This window comes from Lontra canadensis, unplaced genomic scaffold (assembly GCF_010015895.1).
Source record: "Lontra canadensis isolate GAN:19392208 unplaced genomic scaffold, GSC_riverotter_1.0 scaffold8, whole genome shotgun sequence".
NCBI classification, from domain to species: Eukaryota; Metazoa; Chordata; class Mammalia; order Carnivora; family Mustelidae; genus Lontra; species Lontra canadensis.
The window spans coordinates 36,890,087-36,902,036 of NW_022631002.1; positions in this window are offsets into that span (position 1 = coordinate 36,890,087).

An 11,950-nucleotide genomic window follows, 5' to 3' on the forward strand; every position below is an offset into this window, starting at 1 on the left:
GGTTTAAAGTAACTATGCAATGTATTTGTCCACTTGGATAAGACTATTTCACATTGGATTCACTGCTAGCTTGAGAAGGGAATTCCGGGAGAAGATGGGGAAGCTCATACTCTTTCTATATGCATGGAGGGATAGCTTTGAGCCTCTGAAATACAGGTGTCTGGGTAGGTGTCACATGTCTTAAAGGAATAGACATGACGTGGGGGCTGTTATTCATTCCACGATAGGATCTCATTAAATAGCCAGAACCCATAGATTTGTTAGCCTAGCAAGTTTTTTGTTTTGTTTTTAAAGATTTTATTTATTTATTTGACAGAGAGATCACAAGTGGGCAGAGAGGCAGGCAGAGAGAGAGAGGAGGAAGCAGGCTCCCCGCTGAGCAGGGAGCCCGATGCGGGGCCCGATCCTAGAACACTGGGATCATGACCCGAGTGGAAGGCAGAGGCTTTAACCCACTGAGCCACCCAGGCGCCCCAACCTAGCAAGTTTTTAAACAAGTGTGTTTGTGCTTGATGTTGGTCATCTTCCTGCATTCTGTGGCAGGTGGGGCAGCTCTGTGAGGGAGTGGTAAATAAAGGGGGATACATGACTTCCAGTCCCAGGCATTTGACTGCTAGTGCAAGACCCTTCAAAGCCTCTGGTAAGCCCTGCAGTTTTGAAGACTAAATAAATACTCAGCCGGACCAAGTCCTGAGTTTCTATGGTGCACGCAGCCCCCGCTGCTGGTCAGTACTGGAAATGCAGCACCATGGCTAATCAGCCTGTGACGCTTCAAGCCGCTGAGTTTGGAGTTATTAGTGCAGCACAGTCCAGCCTATCTCCACTGATTCAGCAAGTCACTGCCATATTCACTTGAGGGGTGAGAGGAAAAGAAGGTGCATTTGGATGACTCCACGAGTGCAGAGACCCCTCGTGTGGAACTGATGCCCTGAGATGCCAATGGGGGAGACCACCTCTAGTTGCTGTTTCTGGCGGATACATTGAATTGCTCACATTTCATTTCTATTGATCAGCACCAATCAAGCTTTAAATTTAATCATTTGTGGGGCGCCTGGGTGGCTCAGTGGGTTAAAACCTCTGCCTTCAGCTCGGGTCATGATCCCAGAGTTCTGGGATCGAGCCCCGCATCGGGCTCTCTGCTCGGCGGGGATCCTGCTTCCCTTCCTCTCTCTCTCTGCGTGCCTCTCTGCCTACTTGTGATCTCTATCAAATAAATTAAAAAGAAAGTCTTAAAAATTTTTAAGTTAAATTTAATCATTTGCCTTGTGGACAGTGATTCTGTCCAGAGGATCATCTCTTTTATAGTTAACTCAATAGTGCAGTGGGCTAATGTCATGTTAAATACAGGTCCTCTGTGCTTGAAAAGAAAACGGCACCACCTAGGCTGACTCCAGGTTGAATGGAAACGATGTGTCAGTGGTGGGCTAACATTGTGCCAGATCAGTCCAGGGACCCGGAATTGGGGAGCCATATCCTATCCCTAAAACCAGATCGTCTGCACATGTGCAGTCAGCCAGGTTTCTGCCGCCATGATGGACCTGGGAAAGAACGGGCTGATGTGCTTTGGGGAACTGCTCTCCTGGGCTGCCCTCTTTCTGCACAGACGGGCAGCACCTCACACTCATAGGAACAAGCTCTCTGTCTTCTCCTGGGGACGAGGGATTTCTAGGAAGGAAGTCATGGGTGAGGCTGGGCTTAACTCCCCAACAGAGGCCAATGGAAGTCAGACCAAGACCAAGGTGGAACTGGGGTCCAAGAGAGCCAAAAACAAAACCTTCTGACCATGGACCCCCCTGGACCACGTCCCTGCTGGTTAGTGCCCTGGACTCAAAGGAAGAAGAAGTGAAGGGTGCACATGTGCACCAGAAAGCGGATTGACAAGAACCTTCACACATGCTCCCTGAGGTCCCTCATGTGACACTCCGAGATGCTGACAAAGAATGGACAGGCTGCATTGAGTTTTCTGGCATATACACAAACCAGGAGGATCAAGCACCCACCCAAAATGGAAACCATGGGACTGGACTCACCACCCAAACCACCTTTCCCTTTGGATTTTGGCCCAAATCCACAGCAGACAGGGGCTCAGGTATGAGGACAAAGATGAATATTTTGATTTGAGAAGAAGGCACTGCAGGTGATTCAGAAACTCTGGCCCCAGGCTGTGAAGACCACCCAGCTGACTAGAAGGGATTGTGGAAGTGTGGGTCATTATTGTAAGTAACACCAAAATGAGTGTGAGGAGGCAGCAGGGGAGAGGAGGGAAGTGATGGCAGGGCAAAGTCCACCCCAGTGGGAGACTGAGTGTGGGGTTGGGGGAGGGAAATAAGGGGGTAAGGGGGTATAGACATGCTGGAGAGAGTACACAACCCAGAGCCAGGGGAGCGGCCCTGCATTCTGCAGTTGTGATAAGGGCTGCGCTGGTTGGCATCACCCCATGGTGCTGAAGGCAGCATTTCAGGGCAAAGCTTTGCAGGAAGGACAGGAGTCCTCAGAGAAGTGACAGGAGGTGATGTGACCAGAGGGAGTGGCATTCTGAGTTTCAGTTCTGTATCAACCCCACATTCTTAGCTACAGCTCTGACCCATAAAACAGATCTCCATGTGATTGGTCAAGACTGACCTTGGTTGGAATATAACCAAGTAAGCCATCTGTGAGCTGAGCTTGTGGCTAAGGGGCTCCTGACACTGTCAGGGGTGGGGTCTGATTCCGGCTTCTCTCTGCACTGCTTCCCCAGACAGGCTCATCCCCCCGTATCTGTTGGCACTGGGCATCCATGCTGCAAGTGTTTCAGAGGGTGCACCCCCTGCTGTTTCTGGATAACAAGCAGCAAGAAACTCAGTGCACTTGTTCCTCATGTGTGGGCACACATCTGCTGAGCAGTCCACTGCTTCAGAACACATTTGCTTTCTTTGCAGTGAGTGATGCAGCAGTGGGAGTGACCCAATGCTTGGGGGAACTTTAGCCAGCCTGGCCGCATGGTGGGGTTGCTGCCCCTCAAGCTTCCCTAACTTCTATTGCCATGAAGAACCTTTACCCACACATGCATGGAAAACCCATGATGTGTAGGAAGGACCTACCCCCTCTTGTGCCTGCAGACACAACATGAGATAAAGTCTGAACACAACACCAGCAGGGACCCCTTTTAAATGACAAAGAGCCACGGAGCACTAAAAATACATATCAAGTCAGAGAACAGGACTGCACACCAAGTGCAACAGAAACCCAATGAAAATCAGATCTGTTCCCTGCCCTTGATTTTTTAAAGGGGCATATGATAAGTAATACTCTTATCAATCAGTGATAATCTTAGAAAATATGGATGATACCTTTCAGATTTTGAAGTGGGGGAGGATTTCTTTTTTTTTTTTCTTAAGATTTTATTTATTTATTTGACAGACAGAGATCACAAGTAGGCAGAGAGGCAGGCAGAGAGAGAGGAGGAAGCAGGCTCCCCGCGGAGCAGAGACCCTGATGCGGGGCTCGATTCCAGGACCCTGGGATCATGACCCAAGCCGAAGGCAGAGGCTAAACCCACTGAGCCACCCAGGTGCCCCTAAGGGGGAGGATTTCTTAAATAACTCCCAAAGACGGTAAGTTTAAGGGAAGAGATGGATGATGGTGACCAAGTATCATGAAGAGCATTTGTTCATCCAAAGCCACCATAAAGAAAGGGAAAAGAGACTTACAAAATGCAACCAATAAAGGATTAATATCAAGCATGTACAAAGAACTCCCGGAAATCAGTAAGCAAAGCATAATGCGAAAACAGACAGAAAACATGAGCCACAAAAAATATGGTCTGTAAACATAAAAAAGGTGTTCAGCCTCACCTCACTAGTGACAACAGAAATGCAGAACAAATCCATAATAATTACAGCCACTCAGTTACCAACAATGTGAAAGCCTCATAATACCCCGTGTTAGAATGTGGATTGTAAGATCTCTCAGGCATTGACTATGGGAACATAAATTGGTGCAACCTAATTAGACATGCTTTGCCACTAACTCTCAAGATTGAACATTCCCATACCCTGTGGCCCAGCAACTTCACTTTTTTTAAAATATATTTTTTAAAGATTTTATTTATTTATTTATCAGAGAAAGAGAGTACAAGCAGGCAGAGTGGCAGGGAGAGGCAGTGAGAGAAGCAGGCTCCTCACTGAGCAGGGAGCCTGATGCAGGACTCCATCCCAGGATCCTGGAATCATGACCTGAGCTGAAGGCAGCCGCTTAACCGACGGAGCCACCCAGGCGTCCCCCAACAACTCCACTTCTGAGTGGAAAAAGTCTTCCTCATGGGCGCCAGGGAATGTATACACAAAAGCTAATGGCAGCCATTTGCATAACCTGGAAACAGACAAGTTCCCGTGAACAAGAGATCAGATGAATAGGCTGTAGAATATTCTCATCAGGGAATATTACACAAGAGTAAAAAATGGACTATTATCTTATTATCTATTAGTTGAAGATAGTTAAGTCCCAAAAGATTACATACAGTTTAATATTCTTTTTATAAAGTTAAAACCCAACAAGAGCCAATAGATAGAGCATGAATGGTTGGATGGATGCATGGATAGACTCTCTAAAAAAACCCATAGATGAGATAAAACTATCTAAAAGGAAAGCAAGAGAGTGATGAATAAGGATATGGAACCACGGGACCATGGTAATCTTGGTTAGAGGAGGCAGAGAGATAGGGTGAAGGAGGAACCCACAGCCAGATGCAGGGGATTGTCAAGACCTTAGTTTTCAGACTAAGGTGGGGCACTGACTGCATCATTTTGAACGAATGAGTGAATGTTACCACACTTGAATCAATGATAAGAACTTATCATGAATGAGGGCCGTGATCAATCAGTTCAAGCCAGATGAGGTTAAAAACAAAAGAAGCAAAGACGGCGTCCAGTCAGGGATTTCTGTTAAATTCGAGAAGTCACATTCAGTGCTCCCCTTCTACAGGCTACAAGACAAACCCACATTTTCCTCAGTCTCCCGCCCTGAGGTTGCAGACCTAAGGTACGTGAGTTACCTCTGGCTCACAGACTTTCTTTGCTTGGCCTGCACAAGGATGTTGATTATTATTTTACAACAGCAGGAACTCTCATGTGAAAATCCAAATTTCTGGTTTCTCTTGAGAAAATCATCATAGGTGGCCACATGGGGCCCACATTACTGTGTGGTCACAATAGATGGGTACCAAGCAGCTGTTCCCTGAGAAAGAGCACCGTCTCCCCACTTCCTGAAAAGCCCTTCTTGCCCTACTCGGCCTGCTTCGTGCAGGTGCCAAATCTGTGACCACCTGGGGCCAGTGAGCGCCGCCCCCACCCCCAGGAGGCCCCTTGCCAGCCTCCTTTCTGCCTCAGCCCTCAGCAGCTTTCAACAGCTGTGTCCACTCTCCTGGCCTTGCAGGGCCGGAAGAGATTGCGCCGTTCAGAATACTTCCCAAAGGGGTCTGAAGCAAAAGAAGTTTTAGGGTTAACCACTTTCCATCCCCAAAGCAGGTAATTGATGTTCCTGTAGAACATGTATCCAGTTTTCGATTTAAGAACACAGTGAAGTTAAATTGGATTGCAGATAACCTGAGTTTTCTTTTCCTTGCAAATGTTGATTTTTTCGGTGCTTTTTTTTTTTTCAGTAAATTATAGTATATGAAATTTTCCATTCTGCTTTGGAAGGTCTGCAGTATGTCTACAGCACAATCTACCAACACACTCTTATCTACATAACCCACTAATGCCCTGTTTACAGCCAAACATCATCCTGCTCCCTAAATCTCTAAAAGCTTGGTATTGTCAAGCTCCTCTCCAATGACCAAGCTCTAAGACCCTCAATGGTAAAAATTTGATCCCACCAACCACCATCTCCCACAGCTTCTCCAAATAGGGTCCTAATGAATTGGAACTTTTAACACCAACTTTTCAGAATGTTAATCCTATAAAATGGAATGTCAGTTTTACAGGGAAGGCTCTCCTTTATCAGCAAAACTGATTCCATTTGACTGATTAATTGTCCTTAGAACTGTCAAAGGCTTCTAGATTAGTGGTGACAGCTGGGGAGGAGGTGGCCATGCAGTGTTGTGACGTGGGGCACTCCTGGGCTGGGGAAGCCAGATTACAAATGCACAAATAATTAATTCAAATCAATACAGCGAGAGGTTCAGGCTGAGAGACATTCAATTATGTTGTTCAAAGAGAAGATGCTGATCTTCAGCTAGTGTGCTTCATGCTGCAAATAATAGAGTATTTTTAATTTGTGCAGCAGGATTGTTAATCTTTCCTGGTGTAATCCAGCCCTTGGGGAACCCCATAAATGTGTGGCACTGCGTGTGCAAGGCTCCCTGTAGAGGGCACTCGATCAACCCAGCCCTGGCTTCCCTGCCTGCCTTTTTATGTCAATCTCTCAACACTCAATTTAAAAATATATGGTAGGCTAATAGATGACGGATGGATGGATGGATGCATGGACGGATGAATGAACAGATGAGTGGATGGACAGATGGTTAGATGAGTGGATGGTTAGGTGGATGGATAGATGACGGATAGATGGATATGGAGGGAGAGACAGAAATAGAAATTTTCAAAGACTGTCAGACATACACACCCCAACCATAAACAGTTTATGACTTCTAGATTTTACCTGAGCAAGTAGCACCAATAAATCCCAGAGGAGTTATGTCCCCAAAGGAATTACTTTAGAATTCCCTTAAGCAGCAAGCTCCTGCAGCCTGTTCAAAATAAGGTTTGAATCTTAATTTTATTATACAGAGAATATAAGCACATGTGTGCTTGTGCACACAGACAAACGTGTGCGTGCGCACACACACAGATTTGGAAGGTTATACCCCAGGGTGTTAAGGATTGATATCTCCATCGTGGGTGGCTTTAGTGGCTGACTGTAAGGCTCAACTTTTCCGCGATAAACACCACTTCTATAATAAAATAAAAGCAATAAGATATTTTTAATTAAAGCAACTCTCGCACACAAAAAGGATGATTTATGTATAAAAATGTAACTTCCCAGTAGTTTTCAGAAGGACATTTCCTCTAGGAAGGGGCTTTCCAGGAATGTGGTGCTTTTCACACCTGGCTCCATGGTGGCCGAGCCTGCCGCAGGTCACTTGGGTGGGAGCTTGGGGTTCATCTGAGGTGGGTGATCTACCACACCCCACCACCCAAAAAGAAAAAAAAAATCTATTTGGCCCAAACACAGGATTGGTAGCAAACCAGACTCAGAGGAAGAAGATGTTAGGGATACGGGGTGTTTTGGGGGACATGGACCCATGAGGTCTGCAGAACGTGACATTAGCTACTGTTACTCAAATTCAAACTCAAACACACATTGTTTATTATTCCACACAAGCTCAGTACAGGAGGAAGAGCTAACTATGCAAGAACACCCCCTCCACCATTCACTGAAGGAGCTGGCGGCCCAGCAGCAGGGAGGAACACATCCACAGTTAACTGGAATTCCATTTGGACCCAGATAGGCACAATAATGGGGTGGAAGGGGACCCAGGGGGAGAAATAATTCATTGTGATGGGGTGTGGGGGAGGGAAGCAGGGGCTCATCAAACATTCATGGAATTGAATTGAAGTGGCATTTAAGCTGGGCTTTAAGAGCCCTCCCTCCCTCCCCCTGACACTCGGAGAGCCCTATTAGACACAGACACAGCGGGATTTCCCCTACGACAACCAGAGCTGCTGTCATTTGGGCAAAACTCGGTGCTTTCTCACAGCGGCTGTCACCGGAAGTGGAGGCCTCACTGCACGTCCTTCCGAGATGTGTTGAGGTGCTGGAACAAGAACTCAGGGTGGTCTCAGGGTGGTTGAGCCATGTGGGAGTCTCAGAGCCCACTCAGGAACATGGAGAGATCTCTGGACAGGGCCGAGACACGCAGTGATGCTGAAAGTTGACCCAGTCACAGGGAGTGGCTTGTTCTGAGCCGTTGCATGCGGGCAGTGCCTGGGAGACAGTGCCGTGCTGCGTGAATCAGAGAGCACCGGTCACGACAGCGACAGATGTGGGGGAAGCCAGGCACACCACAAATCAAAGATAACAAGGAAACCTTCAGTCAAAGAAAACTCAAGCAACGCCAGCTCTTCTCCTCCTAGCTTTGCCAGAGCCTTGCGTTCTCTGCACACAGACTCCCTGGATCACAGAAATGGGCCCCGTGGAGGTTCTGCCTATGAATAGGCAGGTCCAGGTCAAAGAGATGTGTTTGTTGACCATGTTAAAAACGAAAAGTCAGTCAAATAAATGAGACATTTTCATTTCCCCCTAAATTTCAGGAGGCAAGGACTAAGAAAATAATCTATCAAGCTGGAAATATTTCAGCAGTTGGTTTTTATTTATGAAAGAGATGCATGGCATTTGAATTGTTACCGTATACATTTTCTATAGAATAGAAATTGTAGAAAGTATGCCATGAGACCAGAAAGATCGGAGATTTTGTCCTTGCTTGTTACTATGAATAAAGTTCCCAATTTTCCAATTTATGCCACTGAGTGGCAATTTCAGATAATTATTCCATCATTCCAACTTGGGGGCATCAACTATGTTCCCACATCCTAGTTACTTAGGTCATTTAAACATGACCTGTTGGTGTGGCGTGACTGCAACAGATGCTTTTTGCACCATACAGACCTTCCTTCAGTCTTCTTGGGCTTTACCCAGCTGTGGTGGATGCTTCCAGATGCTGGCCTAGGGCCATTCTCAGAGGCTTGGCCCGTGTCTTCTGCTTTTCCACCCAGGGCTTCCACTAAGTCACAGCACCTGTTCAGTCTGGAGTAGGCACAGTGGAAGCATAGTAGGGTTGGTTGAGTACTGAAGGATCCTGTGGGTCCCGTGGGAATCACCCCCCCCATTCTCTAGTGGATTGTTCTCAAAGGCATTCTGCCTGCTTCTTAATGTACAGCCGAGTCCTATTGCCTATAGAAGTGACCTAGATATAACATCCTTTATTGTCTTTTCCTCCTTCCAGGCTCACTCTCTGCTTCCTGCCATCCACTTTCTAGAATCATCCCCAAATAAATTGCCTCCACTCAAGTGCTTGCCCTAGGCTCTGATTAGGACTGAGAGCTTTGCAGTTTGGGGCTGTCCAGCAGCCATTCTTCCTTTATAACCGAATTTTCTTGGGAAATTACCATGCACTGGGTATGTGCAGATCTGTGGAGGTGGATCTATCAGGCACCCGCAAGAGAGTCAAATCAACTAAATCTGTCCCTTCCCCACACCATCAGGACCACAGGGCCACAGAGAGACAGAGGGTGAGAAGAACAGCTTGGGACCACTTCCAGGTGATAGTCGTTCATGTTTACTGGACTGTCCTTGCTGCATAGCTCTGACTGTGTCTTCTGCTGCCCCCCCACCCAGCTCCTTTGGTGCACCTGCCTCCCATAAGACCCTGAGAGCCTTCACAACCAAGAGATTCTCTCCAATGGAAGATAGCCAGAGTCAGGTTCCATTGCTGCCACCACAAATCCCAGCTGACATAGTTAGCCAAATCAAGCCAAGCTAGGCTGACAAGGGGAATTTATTAGGAAGCAGGGTAGCCTCATGGAACCCAATGGTGGAATTTGATCTTGTGCTTCAACGTGGGGCTAGAACAAGACCATAAACGCCAGCACTATCCATTGTCTAACACATTCCCTTGCTCACGGCCCTGTAGCTGGTAAAAGACATCCCATTCTCAAGTGTATAAGTTAAACATCTGGCTGCCCAGGAAGAAGGTGTGTACCTCTCTCTGTCTCAATGCCTCTCTGTCTCTCCCTGTCCTCCCTGTCTGTCTCTCTGTGTCTTTCTCTATGTCTCTCTCTCTCTCTCTCATACACACACACACACACACACACACACACACACACACACACACTCCTATCCAAATTCCCAGAGAAAGGCTGTGATTCTCCCAGCTTTGGCTAGGTGATTAGCTCCAATCTAATCAAATGTGACAGGGAGCTGGGGTTATGTTATTCAATGTGCCTTCCAGCCCCACCCCCTTCTTCTGGTGAGGGAATGGGGTGCCATTTTGATCTGGGAAGATACTATAATAGATATCCATTGTACCAATGCTGCTCACACTTCTCTGTGCTCACAAATCACTGGAGGGACTTGTTAAAATGTAGGTCCAGGATAAAGCCTTAGAGTCTTCATTTCCAACAATAAGATGTTGACGTTGCTGTGCACTCTGCATACTTTGAGTAGCAGCACTACTGTATCAGTCAAAGAGGACCCTCTTCAGCCTCACTAAGTAAGCACCCATCCCTCCCCACAACCAACCAGAAAAACTACTTTGCTACACAGCAAAGACAACAAGGAGGACTACTTGCTGGTTGAGATATGATAAGGATTGAGATGTCAATGACATTTTCATGGGGCTTTTTTTACACAGGGACATTTAACACAGCCTACAAACCAAGCCATTAAACTTTCAGCCAAGTAATTACTTTCAGCAAAGTAATGATCAAATCAGATCAAATTAGGTCCCAGCCCTGAGCCTCACCCTCCCATCATCTGCCAGCATTGTTGTAGAAATGTCTTGGATTAATTTAAAACAGTGATTTTATATTTCATCACAGCATTTTTGGGACAGTGGCTTCAACTGGTCAAGTCAAAGTGGTCTCCTTCTTTTGCCCACCTTGCCTCATCCCTGGAGTGTCCTCACCTGTCCTTCCTCTTGTAAATCTCATTTGTCTACAGCTCTGGTGTCTTCTGCCCTCACCAGTGAGGGCTCCCAGCCTGCAGAGTACCACATTTGTACTTTGTACACCCCTACCACAGCTGTGCCACATATTCCCCCTCCCAAGCCCTAGTCTCCATCTCTGTCTGTTCTTTCTGTCTTTTCCTGTCCATGGCCTCAGAAGCTACCAGTAGCAGATGTTCCTATTTCAATGGCTCTTCACGGCTGTGGTCATATTTCCCTTCACAGCCCCATCTTCTTACTAGCCAGTCAGGAGATGACCAAGGTCTCAGGGTGAAACACCCATGAGGTTTGGAACAGTGTCCAATTAGGGGAGCAACTCAATCTTGGTGGAGACCCTACAAAATGGATGCTGCAGAGTCTGTAAGTGAGGCTTCAGAGGGACTAGGGAGAGCCACATGGCACTATGGTCCAGAGAGGGCACTGCAGAAACAGTACAACCCAGACACCTGTTGCTTAGTATTTCATATCACCATGGTGCCCAACCCTTCTGTCCAAACCCTCCATACATATCTTCTGGAAAGGACCACCCAGGGCAGGTTTCCCAATACATCCAGACCCAGAATTGAGATCCACAGTGATCTTGTAGATCTGATGGGCCTGCCACTGGAGCCAGGAGTTCTCTTCTCAGTACCCACACTCTAGAAGACTCCACAGCCCCCACTAGGAAAACAGTTTCTGGGGAGGGAACTCTGTCCTCCTCCAGAGAAACCCCCTCTCCAGTTCAGTAGCATGGTCATGACTATAACAATTAATAGGAAAAAGAACTCAGGAGGAAAAGCACAGGCATGGATGGATCAAGAGTGCAAACATCATTACTGGGCCCAATTCTCCTTCTATCTCCCAGCTCTGCTTTTCTCAGGGCTGACTTGGGTCCTGAGCAGGTCCCTGTCTGTGTGGTGACTCCCATGGCTCTGGTTTATATTGTCTAGTTTAGCAACCAGTGGAAAGAGGACATCTCTCTCCCTAAAGCTTCTGGGATTACCTCTCAGTGATCTTCCTTGGTTTATGTGCCAAACTGAGAGCCAGTCAAAGTGGCCAGGGAGGAGTGGCACTCTCCTTGGCCAGGAATGAGTCATAGCCTCTCATTAGAGGTAAGAAGTGAAGGTGGGACAACTGTGCTCCCCAAGAGGAAGTTGAGGGCTGCTAACAGAAAAAAACAAATTACAATTTGTCTAAAACAACTTAATTCTGGAGACAATGAACAAGGTCATATAATTTCAGTTATTATATATAATATCACACTAAGCA